This window comes from Pistacia vera, unplaced genomic scaffold (assembly GCF_008641045.1).
Source record: "Pistacia vera cultivar Batoury unplaced genomic scaffold, PisVer_v2 Contig578, whole genome shotgun sequence".
Classification (NCBI taxonomy): domain Eukaryota; kingdom Viridiplantae; phylum Streptophyta; class Magnoliopsida; order Sapindales; family Anacardiaceae; genus Pistacia; species Pistacia vera.
In genome coordinates, this window is record NW_022196421.1 from 467,884 (window position 1) to 488,891 (window position 21,008).

At 36.4% G+C, this 21,008-nt stretch overlaps 1 protein-coding gene across 1 annotated transcript in view; it reads left to right on the forward strand.

Annotated features, from left to right (window-relative positions):
- The window catches only part of LOC116109318 (mitochondrial Rho GTPase 1-like), a 77,553-nt gene that overhangs the window by 46,479 nt on the left and 10,066 nt on the right, over positions 1-21,008 (forward strand). The window lies entirely within an intron of this gene.

A 21,008-nucleotide genomic window follows, 5' to 3' on the forward strand; every position in this document is an offset into this window, starting at 1 on the left:
TACCATAATGATAGAAGTGACAATTTTTTGTTAAAGATTCCAACAACAAGGTTTTCCCTAAAGATGGATTTGCAGCTACTAGAAAATCAACTTCCATTCTTTGTCCTCGAGGAATTATACAATTTAGCTTTCAAAACTCCTACCTTCAGGGATCTTTCTTATAAATTCTTATGTTTATCCAATACTTTACCCGCTGAGATGGTGGTTAAACATTTCACCGATTTGAGAAGAAGTACTCTCTTCAGAAATTTCCCAAAGAGAAAGGAGTTAGAGCAAGGGTTCATTTCAGATTTACCTTGTGCAGTAAAGTTGCATGAGTCGAGAGTGAAGTTTAAGGGTATTACAGGAACATCATTACTCGACATAAGATTTGAGAAGCGTAGGTAGTGGCTGACTATGGGACATAATGTTTGCTTCGAAACATTATGGCTTTGGAGCAATGTCATTATCCATTGAATACTCGAGTTTGCAACTATGTGATGTTATAACTAGTCAACAAAAACAAACTAAATACCAGATCAATCAAACACACAGATTTGCACAAACCAACTAACACAAGAACACAATATTTACCGTGGTTCGATTATCCCTTTTGGATAATCTACATCCACGTTGAGTTCCGGAATAGAGAGCTCATGGCACTACTATTAAGAACAAGATCCACACAGTACAGAATCAAACCAAATACACCCTCTCTGATCTCACACAAGAATCAACCCGTAACTAAACCTAAGAACTCTCAACTGGAATCCTCAAGCCACAAGAGTAAAACCACCCTCAGATTGACTAACACTCCCTAATCAATCTACCTAAGTTACAATGATTCTCAATGGTGCAGAAAACCTAAATCAAGAACAGAGAAAACACGATCACAAGAGAAAACCTAAAACTAATTGCGCAAATGACTGTTCCCTTCTCTTTTATACCATTGACTCTTTTGACAAGTCTCAGCCATTGGATCTGGACAGTTTGGATGGTTAGGATGTTTAGCAAATTTTGTCCCAAAACTCTGCGTTTCACTTAAGTAACAAAATGGTGTCGTTTTTAGTCTTCATTCCAACATTCTCCACCTTGAAGACTTGAAAAAGTAATCAGTAGTGCAATGGACTCTAACCATATCCCTCATAGCTCTAGTTTATGTTGAATTATTCCATGGACAACAGCTTCAAGCAGTGCTTGAATTTTGCTGGTGTGATGATCTTAGTCCCCATATCAGCTGGATTTTCCTCAGTGGGTATTTCTTCAGTTCAATTACTCCTTGGGCTACCACATCTCTCACAAAGTGAAACCTTATGTCTACATGTTTGATCCTCTCGTGATAAACTGGGTTCTTACTCAGATGTATAGCACTCTGGCTATCTAAGTAAATTATGACCTTTCCTTCAGTTAGATTTGCTTCTGACATCATCCTTTGTAATCACACAGCCTCCTTAATCACATCGACAATGGCTATGTACTCAACCTCTGTTGATGAAAGTGCAACTATAGGCTACAACTGAGATTTCCAGCATATTCAGTTTCCTCCAAGTGTAAAATAGTAAGCCGTTGTGGATTTTTTGGTGTCTCTATCACTTGCAAAATCTGAATCTACAAACCCAACAAGATCAAGCACAATATTATTCTTACAGTACTTTAAACCAACATTTAATGAGCTGTTAATGTATCTTAGAACCCATTTCAGGGCAGTCCAATGTTCACTACCAAGGTTGGACATGAATCTACTAAGAAGTGATATAGCAAAAGATAGATCAGGTCTAATACTTATCATAGCATACATTAAGGAGCCAATCACATTTGAGTATGGGATATCATTCATCTTTATCATCTCAACTTCAGTTTTAGGACATTGTTCTTTAATAAGCATGAAGGGATTTTCCAAGGGCATTGTGACAGGTTTTGAGTCAATCATACCAAATTTATTTATTAATTTCTACAAGTAAGCACCCTGATCTAATTTTAATCAGTTATTCCTCTTATCTCTAGCTATCACAATCCCTAATATTTTCTTGGCATTTCCTAAATCTTTCATGTCAAATTCTAAATTTAATTTCTTTTTTAGATCTTGTATCCTAGGCTTGGATCTACTGATTAACAACATATCATCAACATACAGCAAAAGATAAATTGGCAGATTTTTATCCAGATCAAAATAGAAGCAACTATCATACTTGCTTCTCCTAAATCCGAAGCCTATTACGAAGGTGTCAAACCTTTTGTACCACTGCCTAGGGGCCTGTTTAAGGCCATAAAGGGACTTATGAAGCAAGCATACATGGTCAGGAGCCCTAACATCAATGAATCCTATAGGCTAACTCATATATATTTTCTCAATCAAATTTCCATGCAGAAAAGCAGTAGTTACATCTAGTTGTTCTAATTCTAGATCTTGGTGTGCAGCAATGGCCAACATTAATTTGATGGTTTTGTATTTCACCACTGGGGAAAAGACTTCATTGAAGTCTATTCCCTCTCTTTGGGTGTAGCCTTTGGCAACTAGCCTGGCTTTATACCTAGGTGGGTCAAAAATTGAAATACCATCTTTAAGTTTATAGAGCCACTTACATTGGATCAACTTTTGATCTTTGGGTTTGGTACCAAAGTCCAAGTTCTGTTTACCTCTAGTGAGTGCATCTCTGCCCTTATTGCTGCTTCCCACTTTTCCTTATCTTTGGATATCATTGCCTCTTTGTATGTTTTAGGTTCTGTCCTCTGGACTTTTGTACCTGTAAGCAAAGCAGAAAAGATCAGTTCAGCATAAGAATAACGAGCAGGTGGCCTTACCTCTCTCCTGGTTCTGTCTCTGGCCAGTTGGTACTATTGAAGGTCAGTAGGTTGGTGTTCTGGAATTTCATCAGTGGTTCCTTCATCTGGTTGTTCAGGTTCTGTATCAGCTTCTGTTTGAGTTTCAGTTTCAGTTTGGGTGGAGTTAGGGTGATGAGGTAGTTGCTCCACCTCAATTGGGGTACTTTCAGTATGGTTGGGGTTAGAATCAGTGTTTTCTGCTTCCCAGATCAGTGGTAGGTCCTTTGTAAGGGAATTCACACTCATTGAACACAACATCTCAGCTTACAATAATCTTTACCCCTAGTGTCTCCCTATCCCATAGTCTATACCCTTTTGTGCCTTCTTGATAACCTAGAAATATGCACTTGGCAGACCTAGGTTCAAGTTTTCCTTCTACAGTATGTGCATAGGTAGCACAACCAAAAATCCTCAAATGACTTAAGTCTAGTCTTCTTCTAGACCAGATTTCTTCAAGACATCTTCCATTGATGGTAGTAGAATAACTTCTATTCACAAGGTAGGTAGTGGTGGCTAAGGCTTCCCCCCAAAAAGCGTTTGGTAACCCTGAAGTAAACAAGAGACACCTAACCTTTTCTAGTAAGGTACAGTTCATCCTTTCTGCCACGCATTCTGTTGAGGGGTCCCAGCTACTGTTCTATAACTCAAAATCCCATGTTCTTTACAGAAGTTATCAAACTCAAAATTGCAAAATTCAAGTCCATTGTCTGTGCAAAGAGCCTTTACTTTCTTTCCTGATTGGTTTTCTACCAGTGTTTTCTAATCCCTAAACTTGGTCAAGGCCTGGTCTTTGGTTTTTAGGAGAAAAGTCCAGACTTTCTACTGTGGTCATCAACAATGGATAAGAAATAGCTATTCCCACCATGGGATTTAATCTTTTCAGGTCCTCAGAGGTCAGAGTGTAAGTAACCTAGGCAGTTTGTGGCTAAGTGGGTCCTTTTTGAAAAACTTAGTTTGTGTTGTTTTCCTAACACACAGTTTTCACAGAATTCTAGGTTGCTAATGGTGTCCTTCCCAAACATTCCCTAATGGCTAAGAATCTGCATACCCTTCTGACTCATATGTCCTAGCCTAAGATGCCACTTTTTAGTTACTGTTTGTTTGGTGGGGGACAACATAGTGCTAAAACATCCTGGATGAGCATCACCATATAAAATATATAAACCATTTCTCTTTTCCCCTTTCAGAACCAAATTCTGGTTTTTGTACACATATAGGCAATCATTGTTAACCTTATAGGAGCATCCAGCCTCATCTAGTGTTCCTAAGGATATAAGATTCCTTTTTAACTCAGGGATATAACTCACATTGGTCAATTTTACAATTTTTCCATTTGTAAGTTTAAGAGTTATACTGCCTATCCCCTTCACTCTACAAGCCTGATTATTTCCCATATAAACAGTTTCAATTTCCCGAGATTCTAGATTCTAGAACCAGTCCTTGTGAGGGCTCATATGAAAAGAGCAGCCTGAGTCCAGGACCCATTCCTTAGCAGTATCAGATATTGATACTGTCAAGACCTTAGGTTCCTCCCATTGGTTATTACTAGATGCTAGATTACTCTCAGTATTACCCTGTTTATGTTTTTTCAACCATTCAAAGCAGTTTTTCTTGATATGGCCAGGTTTATTGCAAAAGAAACACTTCCTAGTGTCTGATTTTGTTTTATTATTCCTCTTCCATTTTTTCTTGTTTTTAGACCCATGTTGGTTCTGATTTGTCTTTCCTGTTTGACTAGATTCAGGCTTACCCTTTACAAACAAGTTACTCCCAGATCTTTTATGTACTTTAAGCTCTAGTTCCCCACCTTTAAGACCAGCAACAATTAAATCTAGGCTAGGCACTGTCCCAAAATACTGAAGTACATTCTTTGCAACTATATAATCCTCAATTAACGAATTTAATAGGATTATAGCTAAGCTGGTATCCCCTAGTTTCTGATCAGTTCCTTTAAGAATTAAAGTCATCTTCAGAAATTCATCTAGGTTATCCTCAATCGATTTAGACCCATACATTTTATATGAAAATAAAACAACCTTTAAAAGTGCAAGATTGGGTGCTGACTGTAAAGAGTAAAGAGTTTTGAATTTCCCCAGGAGTTTCTAGCCCATCTACTTTTCGCAGGACATTGTCTGATAGATTCATCACTATGAGGTTGTACGCTTCCTCATTGATTTCACCTTTCTTCTTCAGTTTCTCTTCTGGCCATTTGGTTTCGTCTTTCTCTAGAGCAATTCCCACCTTGTTGTGGGATAGCAGTGCCTTCATCTTCTTTTTCCAACTCCCAAAATCTATCTTTCCATCGTATTGAGTGATTTCTAATCGTGTGGTTGACATTTTGTGTTTAAACAATTGACGGTGTTTCAAGAAACCCCAATTGAAAAACCCTAGACCTAATTGACAACTTGATTCTTGAACGATTTGCTAAGACTCAGACCTGAATCTTGAAAAATCTCCTCAATTAGTGAAATTGACCACTCGAATCTGTAAATTAGGACTCAAGATTACTAAGGGCAGCCTTAATTTGAAAAACCCCCAAATTCTAGACAAACCTTAATTTTTCAGAAACCCTAAATCATCGAGTAATCTCCCAATCGATCAAGCTTATTGTCTAATGGCTTTGATACCACTGTTATAACCAATCAACAAACACAAACTAAATACTAGGGGTGTTCAAAAAAATGCAAAAACCGAACCGAACTGAAAAACTGGTTAACCAAAAAAACGGTTCGGTTACGGTTCTAAAAATTCAAAAAACCGAATATTCGGTTCGGTTACCGGTTCGGGAGAAATTAGAAACGGTTAACTGAAAACCGGTTTTTTAAATATATATATAAATATATTATATATTAAATAAATAAATAATAATCTAAACTAAACTAAATCCCTAATTCACTCAATCTAAAATCCCAACCCAAATTTTTTTTCTTAGTTCCCAATGTATTGTCTATATTTACAATTTAATTTAGGACAAAATTAAAAAAAAAAGATTTATAAAAAAAAAAGGGAAAACCGAAAAACCGGTTCGGTCCCGAACCACCGAAAAACCAGTTTTCCTTAAAACCAATTCGGTTTCAGTTCAGGAATTTTCCAAAACCGAAAATCCGGTTCAGTTTAGAAAAGCGGTTAACCGATTTTGAACACCCTTACTAAATACCAGATCAATCAAACACACAGATTTGCACAAACCAACCAACACAAGAACACAATATTTAGCATGGTTCGATTATCCCTTTTGGATAATCTACATCCACGTTGAGCTCTGGAAATGGAGAGCTCACGGCACTACTATTAAAACAAGATCCACACAGTACATAATCAAACCAAATACACCCTCTCTGATCTCACATAAGAATCAACCCGTAACTAAACCTAAGAACTCTCAACTGGAATCCTTAAGCCACAAGAGTAAAACCACCCTCAGATTGACAAACACTCCCTAATCAATCTACCAAAGTTACAATGATTTTCAATGGTGCAGAAAACCTAAATCAAGAACAGAGAAAACACGATTACAAGAGAAAACCTAAAACTAATTGCGCAAATGACTGGTCCCTTCTCTTTTATATCGTTGACTCTTTTGACAAGTCTCAACCATTGGATCTGGACAGTTTGGATGGTTAGGATGTTTGGCAAATTCTGTCCCAAAACTCTGCGTTTCACTTAAGTAATAAAATGGTGTCGTTTTCAGTCTTCACTCCAACACGTGAGAATAATGGATTATCTTATTAATAGTGAGAAAGACGTGGATTTGTTTGTTGGAAAGGGGATAATTAGAAATTGTCTGGGAGATAATATTTCTGTAGTGAATTTGTTTAACAAACTTAGCTTACAAATTCATAGAAGTAGGTCATGTTATTGTAAAACCAGCATGGAATTGAAAGCACACTATAACAATCCTTGGAGTCATACCAAAGCAACGTTAAAAAGTGTGTACTTCAAGAATCTTTGGCGAGGCACCGCCACTATTACAGCAGCTGGGATTTCGTTGCTCACTCTCATGCAAACCATATCTTCTATGAAGCAAATTATGTAATACCTGTAGGTGTAATATTGCGTTTTGGAAGTTTGTTATTCTAATAGTTTTTCAATGTAATATCTTCCATCATTTTAAATTCTTAATACAATAAGAATGCTTATCATCTCCAGGTGTATAATTTTTATAAAGCCTGGCCACAACAAACACCAAGTGCCTAAAAATCTTTCTGCAATTCATCATTTGGGTTTGAGGCAATAAGCTATGCTTGTAATTATAGTACTCTTATGAAATCTCACCTTTAATTTTCCTTTGAGGTTCATTTTACTGCCTCGTAGCTGTCTAATACTCCATTAACTTCTTCTTCACCCGCTTCATAAGGATCAGAATGTACTCACCTTTAGCTTTGTCATCCAAATAGTATATGTTTGCTGTATATTTCTCTTGACAGTCTTATATTCGATTAATTAAACCAATATAAATGAATCATTAATTCGATCAGAGAATATATTAGATAAGTCTAGTTTGACTTTTAGATTAATTAAAATTAATTTCTTACTTCTACTACACCGCAACTTTGAAGTAAGATGTCTATCCAAGCACATAAAGATTTGTAGCTAGAAACTAATATACTGTACTTCAATTTAGAAAAATATATTTATCATCTCGTAGTAAGATTCATGGGTGCTTATTTACCCTTTCAATCGTCAAGTTTGATCAACTTAATGAGTAAAGATAGTAAACAAGAAAAGCAGAGAACGAAAACGAGAGAAAGGGAAAGAAAATTAGGGAAGCAAATGCAGATATTTTTATTGTATTTCTTTTTTTTTTTTTTTTTTTTTTTTAAAATAACAAAAGTACTGTTTAGTACTTTATATACAACTCGTTTACAACTAAAAGCCCAACTAAAATCAACTATATTGAACTGAACTGTAACCGAATATAGTCAGCTTAGCCCTATTCCACTAATATTGGTCAACTTTAGTCAATCCTTGCTGTGTTTCTTATGTTCACATCCTGCCGTAAATCAAACTACCTTGAATTCCTTATTTCTTCCACATTCTAACATCTTGCCGTAAATCAAACTTCCTTGAATTCCTTGTGTCTTTGTCATTCTAACATTGTTACAAATCAAATGGCAATTTTTCAAACTTCATTCTAATTAGCAGTGGCGGATTTACTTAATGACGAGTGGGGACCACGGCCCCCACTCAAACTTTAAAAAACTTCAGATTGTATAAATATTTATATTTAGTTGCATTTTACCCCTTATAAGACTTTGACATTTTGCCCCCACAAATTTTTTTTGTTTATTTTTTGCCCCCATCGAGTGAAATTCCTGGATCCGCCACTGCTAATTAGCTCAACTGAATAATTCTGACAGTTTTTCAAACTTCATTCTAAATAGCTCAACTACACTTCGCAATCTAACTTCTCAATTTGCAATTCTTTAAACTTTATTATGACTAGTAACTACACTTCACAATTGGACTTTTCAATTTGCAATTCTTCAAACTTCATTCTGACTGGCTCAACTGCTTAATTCTGATAGTTTTTCAAACTTCATTCTAAATAGCTCAACTACACTTCTCAATCTGACTTCTCAATCAGCTTCAAACTTCATTTTAACTAGCTCAACTGCACTTCACAATCTGACTTCTCAATCTGCAATTCTTCAAACTACAACTACAAATCTACTCAATTACAATCTTGAAAACTTACCCTGCACTTATGCTCAGCTCTACTCCACTACAACTCTTCAATTTTATCTTTTCAATTTAACAGCTACATTCTTCAAAAAAAAAAAAAAAAAAAAAAAAAAAAACTACATTCTTCAAACAAACATTGTCTTCACAACACAATTACAACTTAGCAGCTGTGCGAAGAAATTATGGCATAATAAACTGCAACTTCTTAGCTTACATTTTGAGAGCTACTCTATTCCACTACACTTCTTCTCATTTTCAACTCAACTCTGCTCAACTACAACTCTTCAATTTTATCTTTTCAAGTTGACTGCTACATTCTTCAAGCAAAACAACTTCACAGCACAACTACAACTTAGTAGCTTAAAAAGAAATGATGGCATAGCAAACTGCAACTTCTCAGCTTACATTTTGAGAGTTAACTCTACTGCACTACACTTCTGCTCATCTTTAGCTCAGCTATGCTCAACAACAACTCTTCAATGCTATCTTTTCAAGTTGACTGCTACATTCTTCAAACAAAACAACTTCACAACACAACTACGACTTAGCAGCTTACAAAGAGACAATTGCATAACAAACTGCAATTTCTCAGATTACAAAGAAACAATTACATGACAAACTTCAACTTTTCAGATAAAAAAAAAAAAAAAAATACAACAACTGTATAACAAACTGTAACTACACAATTTTTACATTACAAAAAAAAAAAAATTCACAGCAAAACTGTAACTACACTTTACAGCTATAAGACTTGTTTTGCAGAACTTTGCAATGACTACACAGTTATTCAAATCATCAAAACTTTCATTGAATTGTAACAATTTAAGTATTAGATGTTGAGTTGACTGAGCTAGAGGAAGGTGGAGCTTGTACAGTCAGTTTGTATCTTAGAGTTTCAAACCTTTTCAAACCTGGAGGCTGGCAGAGCCTTTGTAAAGATGTCTGCTTTCTGGTGTTAAGTGGGCACATAATGGACTTTGAGATTGTGAGAAGTAACCTGTTCTCTAACATAGTGTGCATCAAGTTCAATGTGCTTAGTTCTTCTATGAAACACCGGGTTGGAAGCAAGAAAACTAGCACTTTGGTTATCACACCAAATAATTGGAATTTCTGACAAAGAAAAACCAAGTTTAGAGAATAAACTGCAAAACCAAGCCAGTTTAGTGGATCCTTGAGCAAATGCTCTATACTCAGCTTCGTTGGAAGATAGGGCCACAACTTTCTGCTTTCTAGAAGTCCATTGCAGTAGGTTAGTGCCAAGGAAAACACAGTAGCTACTTGTGGACCTCCTATCCTCAATACTACTAGCCCAATCAGCATCGGTATAGCATTCTAGGTTGATTCTAGGACTTTTAGTAAAGAGAATTCCATAGTTAGAGGTCCCTTTAAGATACCTAAGTAATCTTTTACAAGCTTACCAATGATTTTGTGTAGGAGCCCTGAGAAATTGGCTTAATTTATTGACACAGTAAGCAATATCAGGCCTGGATAATGTCAAATACTGAAGAGCCCCTATTATACTTTTATATAGGGCTACATTTTCATAAAGATCACTATCTCCTAAAGTTAACTTGGTGCCAATAGCCATTGGAGTAGCACATGGTTGACAATCCTACATACCAGTCTTTGTTAAGAGATCTTTAACATATTTTTCCTGATTCATATGAAGATAAGAAGCTGTTCTAGTGCCTTCAAAACCAAGAAAGTACTTGAGAGAGCCTAGGACCTTTAAAGCAAACTGAGTATTCAGTTCATGTATTGTTTCATGCAGCAAATTGGCGTCATTTCCAGTAAGTAAGATGTCATCAACATACACTAGTACATACATGGTCTTCTCCATCTTTTGATAAACAAAAAGACTGGGATCAACAACTAAGTGAACAAAATCCCAGCCTAGAAAAGCTCTTTTGAGCTATTCAAACAAGGCTTTAGGAGCCTGTTTTTGACCATAAAGAGCCTTAACTAACCTGCACACATGATGTGGATGTTGGGAACTAATAAAGCCTTTAGGTTGAGTCATGTATACCTTTTCAGTAAGTTCATCATTCAGGAAGACATTGTTTATGTCAACCCGCTGAATTTCCCAGCCATTGTTCACTGCTAAGCTCAAAATAACTCTAATTGTAGGTGACTTAACCACTGGACTGAATGTTTCTAGATAATCAATTCCTGGATCTTGTTGAAAGCCCTTTGCCACAAGCCTTGCCTTAAACCTTTGAATGGATCTATCAGGATTATACTTTATTCGAAATACCCATTTGCAGCCTACAGAATGCATTTCAGCAGTAGCAGGAACTAATTCCCAAGTTTTGTTAGATATCAGGGCATCAAATTCAGATTGCATGGCAGCCTTCCAGACAGGGTGTGATAGAGCTTCTATGGCAGTAGCTGGTTCTTTGGTGTCAAGGGAAAGAGGGGAAACTAGACACGTATTATGTGCTTTGGTTTTGGACCTAGTAACCATGGGATGAGTATTCAGGGTAGATGGTGGAGGCTTGGGTAAATTCAGTTCAACAGTAAGGGGAACAGTGTCATAAGACTCATCTGATCCTATAGTGATAGGTGATAAAACAGATGATATGGATGAGGTAGAGTTAGGAGAAGTAGAGGGTAAACTAAGTGCAGTTGTTGGACTGGACTGTGAGAAGGTTGAAGACTGAGGTAAATGAGATTTAAGAGAGTGGGAAGGTGATAAAAAATGTGAGCTAGAAGAGGGAATGTCCTGTGAGGTTGACTGACCTAGTGTGGAGGGACAAGTAGACAAAAGTGGAGCTGAAACAGAATTGGAAGACATTCTGAAAATAGAATCAAGTATATGCCAAACTGAAGGAATAGATGAACTAGAGATAGATTCAGTGTTTATGGAATTAGATGCAGGATTTGAACTAGAAAAATTAGATGTTTTAAATGGAAAATCAGATTCATCAAACTATACAATTTGACAAATATAAATTCGACCAGAAGTATCCAAACACTTGTATGCCTTATGATTTAAACTATAACCAATAAAGGTGCACTTGGTGGTGTGAAAGTTAAATTTGTGACTACTATAAGGGCGAAGAAAAGGATAAACAGCACACCCAAAGACTTTAATAAGGGAATAATTTGGAGCAGTTTTAAATAGAACTTGGAAAGGGGAAATATTGGACAACACTGATGTGGGTAGTCTATTGGTGAGATAGGCAGCTGTGAAAGGCAAACCACCAAAACTTAAGTGGCATGCTGGCTTGGGTTAATAAAGTCAGTCCTTGTTCCATAATTTGTCTATGTTTTCTCTCTAATCTACCATTTTGTTGGTGAGTGTGAGGACATGGATATCTAAAGGTAATACCATGTTCTTGTAGATAAGGTACTAGTTTCCTATACTCACCACCCCAATCGGTTTGAACACATTTTAAAGATGTGTTGAATTGCTTTTCAACTAGGACATGAAACTGTTTAAAAATGCTGAAAGTTTCAGATTTAACCTTTAAAGGAAAAATCCAGGTGAATCTATTGTGATCATCAAGGAATTGAATGTAATACCTATAACCTTTGGGAGATGTGATAGGGGAAGGTCCCCAAAGGTCTGAATAAACTAATTCAAGTGGTTTAGATGCATGATATGTGGATCTAGGATATTTGGATTGGTGTAACTTGCCAAATTGGCAAGCAAAACAGAATGTTATATCATTTTTAGTAGGATGAGGTATATTTAAAGTGTCAAGTACTTTTGCAAGAATGGTGGAATTAGAATGTCCTAATTGGTTGTGCCACAACATGACATTAGTTGATTGAACAAGAAATGATTGAAGAGAGTTTGTGTTATTGATTATAGGCGCATCATAAGTACAGATTACAGTGTTGGATATAAGTGGTCTAGAGTATTGCATGTAGCTTTGATTAACAAAATCAACATAGGCAGATTTACAAATATTGAAAGCATGTTCTGACACCAGTGGTGTAGGCAACATTTTTGTAGGAAAAGAGGTGCTACAAGACTTATTACATGACTTATTTATTGAAAAAACTAAACTACTTTTATGCTAAAGTTGAACAGAATGATCCAACTCTTCTGCAGAGATAGTTAATGAGTGACCTAGAGCTTGAAGTTGGTATAATCCATCTTTAAGCATTCCTTTGAGAATGATTACTTTGGAGAACTTGTCCTTAACCACACGAGAATCAATAAAAACTCAACAGTGATAGGATTATCTTTAGTCAGTTTAGAGACACTAAGAAAGTTTTTTGTAATGTGAGGGACACACAAGACATTCCTAAGATGCAGAGTTCTAAATGGATAGTTTAAATCAGCAGAACTAGTATGAGAAATAGAGAGAAGCTCACCATTGCCAACCTGAAGTTGTTCACTGCCTGCATAGCTGGTGCTTCTTATGAGTTGGGAAAAATCAGAAATGACATGGTCTGTAGCTCTAGAGTCCATGTACCATGCAACATCATGTACTATGGAAGGTGTGGCAATGTAGTTTATGGCTACAGGATGAGAGTTGTGGAGTTGTGTTTGAGCCATCAAAGCCTGATTGTGTAGATGAACAGTAGTATGGGCAGCAGCTGAGTTTGGTTGACTATCAACATGTCCAACTATGGATCCAGGTGTTTGGTGAAATGAGGGAGGTGTTTGAGACATTACTGAAGCTCCTGAGTGAGGATTATTCACATAATGATGAGCACCATGACTACCCACTGGATAGTAGGAACTTCCAGTTCTAGAATTTCCAATTCCGAAACTCCCAATTTCAGAGTTGAATGAGGGTTGTCTGGTGAAACTAAGAGAGTGACAATTGCTTCTAATTGAGGTGTTATGTCCTATAAAGTTCACACCAAACCAATGGTAACAATTCAGGGCTAAATGACCTGTTTTTCCACAAACTTGGCAAATAAATTTGCCTCTGCCACCCCCTCTGCCTCTTCCTCTATTACCAAAATTACTTTCATGAAACTGCTAATTATAAAACTGATTTTGAGGCAAGGGATAATTGGCCGGGGTTTGGTTGGATCCAAAGAAGGTAGAACTAAAATTAGGAACATTGAAGGTATTAGGACTTTGAGTGGGGTTTTGTTGCATAGGTAATGACACAAATTGTGTTTTCTTGTTCTCATTATCAACTGAGAGAGTAGCAAGATTAGCAATATCTCCATGGAACTCACTGTGAACTACAGAGTTCATTACTGTGTTTGCCCTTTCAAGCCTAAGCTCAAGTTTCTGTAAAATTATCTGTGCTTCTTAGACATATATGGGATCAAGTTTAGACTCTAACCTAGTTGTGATATTCACAACAGCTGCATCATATTCAGACTCTAATCCATCCAGAATGCAATTGAGCAACTCTTCATCTGTTATCGCTACTCCACTAGAAGACAAATTTTCTGCAAAACCTTTCATCTTAAGAAAGTAGTCATGCATGCTCATGTTCTCCTTTTAAGTATTTTGTAAAAGACTCTTAACATGTAACGTCTTAGCCCTAGATTCAGTGAGGAACTCTTTCTCTAATGTGAGCCATATATCAGTGGCAAATTGACACTTGGAAATGATAGCAAACATCAACTTTGATATGGATGAGAGTAGCCAACTAACTAGCATTTTATCAGTCTTCTTCCAAAGTGTATATTCAGGGTTAGATTTCTTGGTTACCTCTAAGCTTGAAGTATCCGATTGAGCTCTGATGAATGCAGCTAGGCATGGAATTAATCCAGTCAAGTGTTTTTCAAGATCATGTGCTCCTACTGCAAACAGTATCTGGGACTTCCAAAATCAATGATTGTCCCGATTCAATTTTGGTGAAATTGTTGGAAGTGTGGGCGAATTCATTGAAGATGGGTTGATGAGGCTAACAGTGTCTGGGATCTTGTTCGAATTGTTGAATAAGGAAGGATTTGAAGAGGAATTATCCATTAGTGATGTTAGTCAATGGCTCTGATACCAAATGAGTAAAGACAGTAAACAGGAAAAGCAGAGAACGAAAACAAGAGAAAGGAAAGAAAATTAGGGAAGCAAATGCAGATATTTTTATTGTATTTCTTTTTTTTTTTTTTTAATAACAAAAGTACTCTTCAGTACCTTACATAAAACTCGTTTACAACTGAAAGCCCAACTAAAATCAACTGTATTGAACTGAATTGTAACAGAATATAGTCAGCTCAGCTAACTGAACTGTAACCGAATACAGTCAGCTTAGCCCCCTAATATTCCACTAATATTGGTCAGCTTTAGTCAACCCTTGCTATGTTTCTTATATTCGCATCCTGCCGTAAATCAAACTTCCTTGAATTCCTTATTTCTTCCACATTCTAACAAACTTCAACCTTGGTAAACTAACCACAGGAAAGGTTGTTTCTAATTAATTTTCCAAATAAAAGGGATTTGAATAAAGTTTGAGTAAACTATAATAACAATCATTGGAACCATACCAAGGCAATCTTAAAAAAGGTGTATTTCAGCCAAATATCCTTTATTCAAAGTGTGATATGACTATTTTTTCACAACCATGTATATTACGCTACACAAGAGCGGCATTTTTTCACCAGAGATCTGGAGATAGCAATGTTTCAAAAGACATTAAAATTATACATTTTTAATAAAAGTGTTTTCGGAAGTATTTCACCATCGTTAATTGCTGTCTTTTCGCTTTGTTGTAATTGTAGTATAAGCTAACAAATCAACTTCTAGAATGAGGGTAAATAAAACTTTACTGTGTTGTAGTCTAGATTGTGCCTGAACGTTTTTTCAATCGTTGAGACTTTCAATTCTTCGTAACTCATAAGAGTCCAAATCAGGGGATAAATACTCTGCTTCAATTTGTAATCCATCTCCTCAATGTACTTAAAATGAAACAAATAGCTGATACTCTAACTGATGCTGGTACACTTGTCTCTGATGATGAACTATCTTAATGTACATCAATGGTGGTCTGGGCGTTAAAAATATGTGACAGTGGTAGCTAATCTCACATCTAGATGAGATTTGTTACATAGCAAGAGACTCAGTTTATGTTACAGACTCAATAGTTGCACATTGAAAAGCATAATGCTTAATTAATGTCAGCTCATTGTAACTTCTCTGCCGATTTTGCTACTAAGACCTGGTTTTAGTTTGGGAATCAGTTTTAAAATTCAGGAAGAGCTTCATTTCCAGCTCAATTTCGTGGTCATGGCAAAGTTTCTGATACAGGTACTGGCTGGCAGGGGAAAATCAATAAGTTATTTATGAAGTAAAGTTGGAAAATCAGGTTGCCGACAGGGACTTAGTGAAGATATCTGCAATTTGTTTTATTCTGGTTCAAAAAGAAGATGAATTAAAGCTCATGGTAAAAGCAAAAGATGAGGTATAAATGTTCTTAACTTGACTAGTGGGGCTGTAACAGGGGCAAGAAAGGAATCACAATCACTCCCTTGTAACTTTCAGTTAAGTGTTTAACAAGCGTTCATAAGTAACACCATAAAAGCACACGATAGCCGAAGATCAGGTATACACCAATGCTTGGGCAGCGGTAAGAGAAAACACATTATCAAACAAAGCGAGGGAGGAGTGATACGCCATAAGTAACAAGTCCCTGTGGCTGTGAGCTCTGCCAATATTCAAGAGGAGGATTCTGGATACTCGTGCTCTTCATCACTCTTAATCTTTTTCAGTCCAAAAATTCAGGTGCACATTTAATTGCTTAATTCTTAAATCATTAAGTAATGTGGTATTGTATTATTATGAATTATAATGTCTTTTTTCCTATTTCCATATGTTACTTCTTTCTATCACAAATAGTACATGAGAGATTGCATGCACATATAATACTTCAACAAGCTTTCTTATATATTGACGCATCAAGTTAACGTAATAGCAAGACTAGCACTCGATTATAAATTTAGAATTGATAAATAAGTTTTAATCACAGAAATTTAACTTAAATTCTGAAATAAAATCTAAAATAAAATATGAATAATCATTCAATAATATCCAAAATGAATAATAAGTTTATATTGGGTGCAACAAAACCCTAACAAAATCAAAAAAAAAAAAAAAAAAAAAAAAAAAGGAAATAAAATCCAAATTAATTAAAACAAGAAAATCCTAAATAAAATATGAAAAAACACGTAGAAAACTAAAACGGCCCTGACACATGCCGAAACAGTAGATTTTGACCTCGAATAAGACCTCAAATTGGCTAAATGCTATGTTTTTGGGCTCGAAACAAGCTTTTCGTTGATATCTTACGGGTCCCGTAACTCCTCCTAGATCAAAAGTTATGGCCGTTTTAAGTTGATATGCACATCTAGGACTTTTAAGCCTTGCGTTTGAGCTTCTAACATGTAACCCTCTCCACGAATTCTTCTACTACTAGATGTTCTACGTCATATATGAAATTAGTAGTTGGGTTTTTGATTTTTATAAGTTAACAACATTCTTTAATTCTTTATCGCACTTTAAAAACTTCCAATTTTGGAATAGTTAAGAGGGAGTTATCTAACATTGGTTTGAGAATTCGAAATGGGTTTTTCTTTTTCATTTGTTTTTAGAGCAAACGACATGTTCCCACCTAAGGTTTAGCCAAATCCCAAGTTCATACCCCTGGTTCTATTTATTTCATATTCCCACCATTAAACTAACACTGTAAGTTAATTTTAAATTTTGATTTATGCAATTACCATCCTGCCCTTTGTTCTTATTTCACCCCACCCAACCATCATCACCCTCACCATCCAGCCACTACCACTACCACCACCACCACCCACCAAACCCACTCGATCGCCGTTCAGGCCCAATTTGGCCTGATTCCGATGTCGATTGACCAACCCAACACCACCATCAGGATCCTCTCATCTCCCTCTCGAAAACCCCTCTCATCTTTAATTGTTTGCTGCCACCGTTCGTCGACCACCGCGATCTTTTTGTTCACGTGCTGCAAGCAAAATTCTGGTCTCTCCCGGTGCTGGAAATCAACCCCACTACCACCAATAACTTCACCAACATCCCACCTCAAAAAACCCCAAGCAGATCCAATCGTGGTTGCCCGTCATTCGCCGTTCGTCACTCCCCTTAGGTTTTGCGATTTTGGTGAAAATTAGATTTAATTAGGGGTTGATTCAGGATTTTACAAGGAGTTTGTGGGTGTGTGATTGATTTGGAGGTTGATTATGCTTGTTTTTTAAGTTTTTTTGTTGTTTTTTGGGTTGGATTGATTTCGGGTTGGCTTGGTGGTTTAGTCGTGAATTACAATGGGTGGTGGCTAGGGATTGGGAAGCAACGGTGGTCAATGTTGGTAGGGGTTTTGTTTAGGAGGAAGTGAAGAGGCTAATGGTGGTGAGTGGTGGGATTTTGGAGTCGAAAAACCGCCGGAATTTTGCTTGCAGCACGCGAACAAAAAGATCGCGGTGGTCGACGAACGGTGGCAGCAAACAGTTAGAGATGACAGGGGTTTTCGAAAGGGAGATGAGAGGATCCTGATGCTATGTTGGGTTGGTCAATCGGCGTCGGAATCAGGCCAAATTGGGCCTGAACGGCGATCGAGTGGGTTTGGTGGGTGGTGGTGGTGGTGGTGGCTGGATGGTAAGGGTGATGGTGGTTGGATGGGGTGAAATAAGAACAAAGGGCAGGATGGTTAATGCACAAATCAAAATTTAAAATTAACTTACAGTGTTAGTTTAAGGGTGGGAATATGGAAAAAATAGAACCAGGGGTATGAACTTGGGATTTGGCTAAACCTTGCGTGGGAACATGTCGTTTGCTCTTTGTTTTTATTACGTAATTCGAGCTCATAACAGTGTTTTGTTGGGAAATTTTGTGGCGTTGTTGGAAATATTTGGGTTTTGTAAAATGCAGAATTTTTTTTTTTTTTTTTTTTTGGTGTAACGAAAATTTTGTTATATATTCATTTTTAGGTGTTGGGAAGTATTCAAATACCATTATTTTTGTTCATTTTGGTGGTCGCTCTTTGATTTGGGAAGTAAAAGATGCACTCAAATAAATGACTTATGGCAATCAATGATTCAGAATTTCTTGCACTTGTCTGAGAAAATTTAGTTTTTCTTAGTTAACAAATTTGTAGATGACGAAGATCTAGTTGGTTTACTAGAAAAACATGGTGCTTTGAAAATTATATTTCTTAGAGAAAGCCTTTGCAAACAGAAGGAATCAAGCAAGAGTGATCCTTTATTTTGTATTTTTTTTTTTTTTTCCAAATCGTTAGGACAAACATGGAACCTACTCCATCCAATCCATTAGAATTCACTCTCTCTCATATTTTATGGGTTTAGTTTATCTTTATTGTTAACTATTATTGTCTGTTTGTCATTCAGAGCGATGAGCTTGGAGATGAGTGATTCCATTGAAAATAAGGATATGGTCGAAAAGGTTCTAATTAACATTGAGAAACACTTAGAGTCTGAGCCTGCTATTAGTGAGTGTTGTATTTACCGGGTTCCTTTTGCGATTCGTAGATTAAGAGCAGATGATTACACTCCTCAATTAATTTCAATTGGTCCACTTCACCATGGTAAAGGAGAATTAGCTGATATGGAAAATAAGAAAGAAATATATATGAAATACTTTGTTGACCGAACAAGTAACAACAAATTACTTGATGAAATTTCAACCTTCATCAAGAACAATGAACAAAGAATTCGTCATTCTTATGCAGAAATATCTAAGCTTAACAGTCTTGATTACAGATTGATGATTCTGTATGATGCCATCTTCATCATAGAGTTTTTCTTAAGGGATGAAAGTGGTGATAAAAGTGATTTACTGCTAGTTATAGACACACAAGCAAGAACTTTACGCTCGGACCTGCAACTGGCAGAAAATCAACTTTCGTACTTTGTCCTCGAGAGAATATACGAGAAGTACTTAGCTATGGCTGGCTCTGATGTAGCTACCTTCATGGAACTTTGTTGTTCTTTTTTTAGACAAGATGCTGATTTCCAATTAAATTCGTTAGCCCCCGAGGAGACGGTTAAACATTTTACCGATTGGAGAAGAAGTACTATACTGAAAGGACACCCAAAAGAAGAGCCAGAGGGATGGATAGAAGATTTACCTTGTGCAATGAAGTTGCATGAGTCAGGAGTGAAGTTTAAGAGTGTTGAAAGAGAATGCTTACTTGAGGTAAAATTTGAAAAGCGACAGCAGCAAATCCCATGCTTTGATCTACAGGAGTTGCAAATACCACATTTCGAAGTGAATTCAAATACCGAATGTTTACTTAGGAACATTTTAGCTTTTGAGCAGTGTCATTATCCATTGGATACTCGGTTTTGCAATTATATATTTTTTTTTGCCTATCTTATTGATACTGAAAAAGATATGGATTTGCTTGTGGGAGAGGGAGTTATCACCAATAATTTGGGCAACAATACTTTAGTAGCAAATCTGTTTAACAGCGTTTGTAGAATGATGACAGCAAGAATGTCCTCCTACTATCCTAACATTTGTCAGGAACTGAAAGAACATTATAAAAATCCTTGCAACAGAGCGAAGGCAACTTTGAAAAGAGTATATTTCCACAATATCTGGAGGGGCACAACAACTGTTGTAGTGGTTATACTCCTCACTCTCACTGTCACACAGACTATATTTTCTATCTTGCAGGTTGTCTGATGTATTAGAATCGTTGTCTCCTTCTTGTGTATTTTCAGTTTTTTATTTGAAGCTTTGTCGTCCTAATAATATGTATTGCTCATGACTCACTGTATTATATCCATTATTTCTAGTAATTTTCTTTCATTTTCGTGGAAAACAAACGCCATCAAGAAAATGTCTTGTCAGAATCTCACTGAAGGTTTCCAATTCTTCGTAACTCAAAGAGTCCAAATCAGAGGATAAATACTCTGCTTCAATTTCTAGTCCATCTCCTCAATGTACTTAATATGAAACAAATGGCTGACACTCTCACTGCTGCTGGTACACTTTTCATTGATGATGAACTATATTAATGTACATAAATGGTGTTCTGGGCATTAAAAATATGTGACTGTGGTAGCTAATCTCAAATTTAGCTAGATGAGATTCTATTACATAGCAAGAGACTCATTTTATGTTACAGACTCAACAGTTTCACATTGAAAAGCATAACGCTTAATTAATGTCAGCTCATGGTAACTTCTCTGCCGATTTTGCTGCTAAGACCTGGTATTAATTTGGGAATCAGTTTTAAAATTCAGGAAGAGCTTCATTTCCAGCTCAATTTCGTGGTCATGGCAGAGTTTCTGATAGAGGTACTGGCTGGCAGGGGAAAATCAATAAGTTATTTATGAAGTCAAGTTGGAAAATCAGGTTGCCGACAAGGACTTAGTGAAGATATCTGCAATTTATTCTATTCTAGTTCAAGAAGAAGCTGAATTACAGCTCATAATAAAAGCGAAAGATGAGGTATACAGGTTCTTTAACTTGACTAGTGGGGTTGTAATATGGGCAAGAAAGGAACCACAATCACTCCCTTGTAACTTTCAGTTAAGTGTTTAACAAGCTTTCATCATAAGTCGTTGGATTAGCATTTTTTAAATAGGCAATAAAGCACATGATAAAGCAAAAG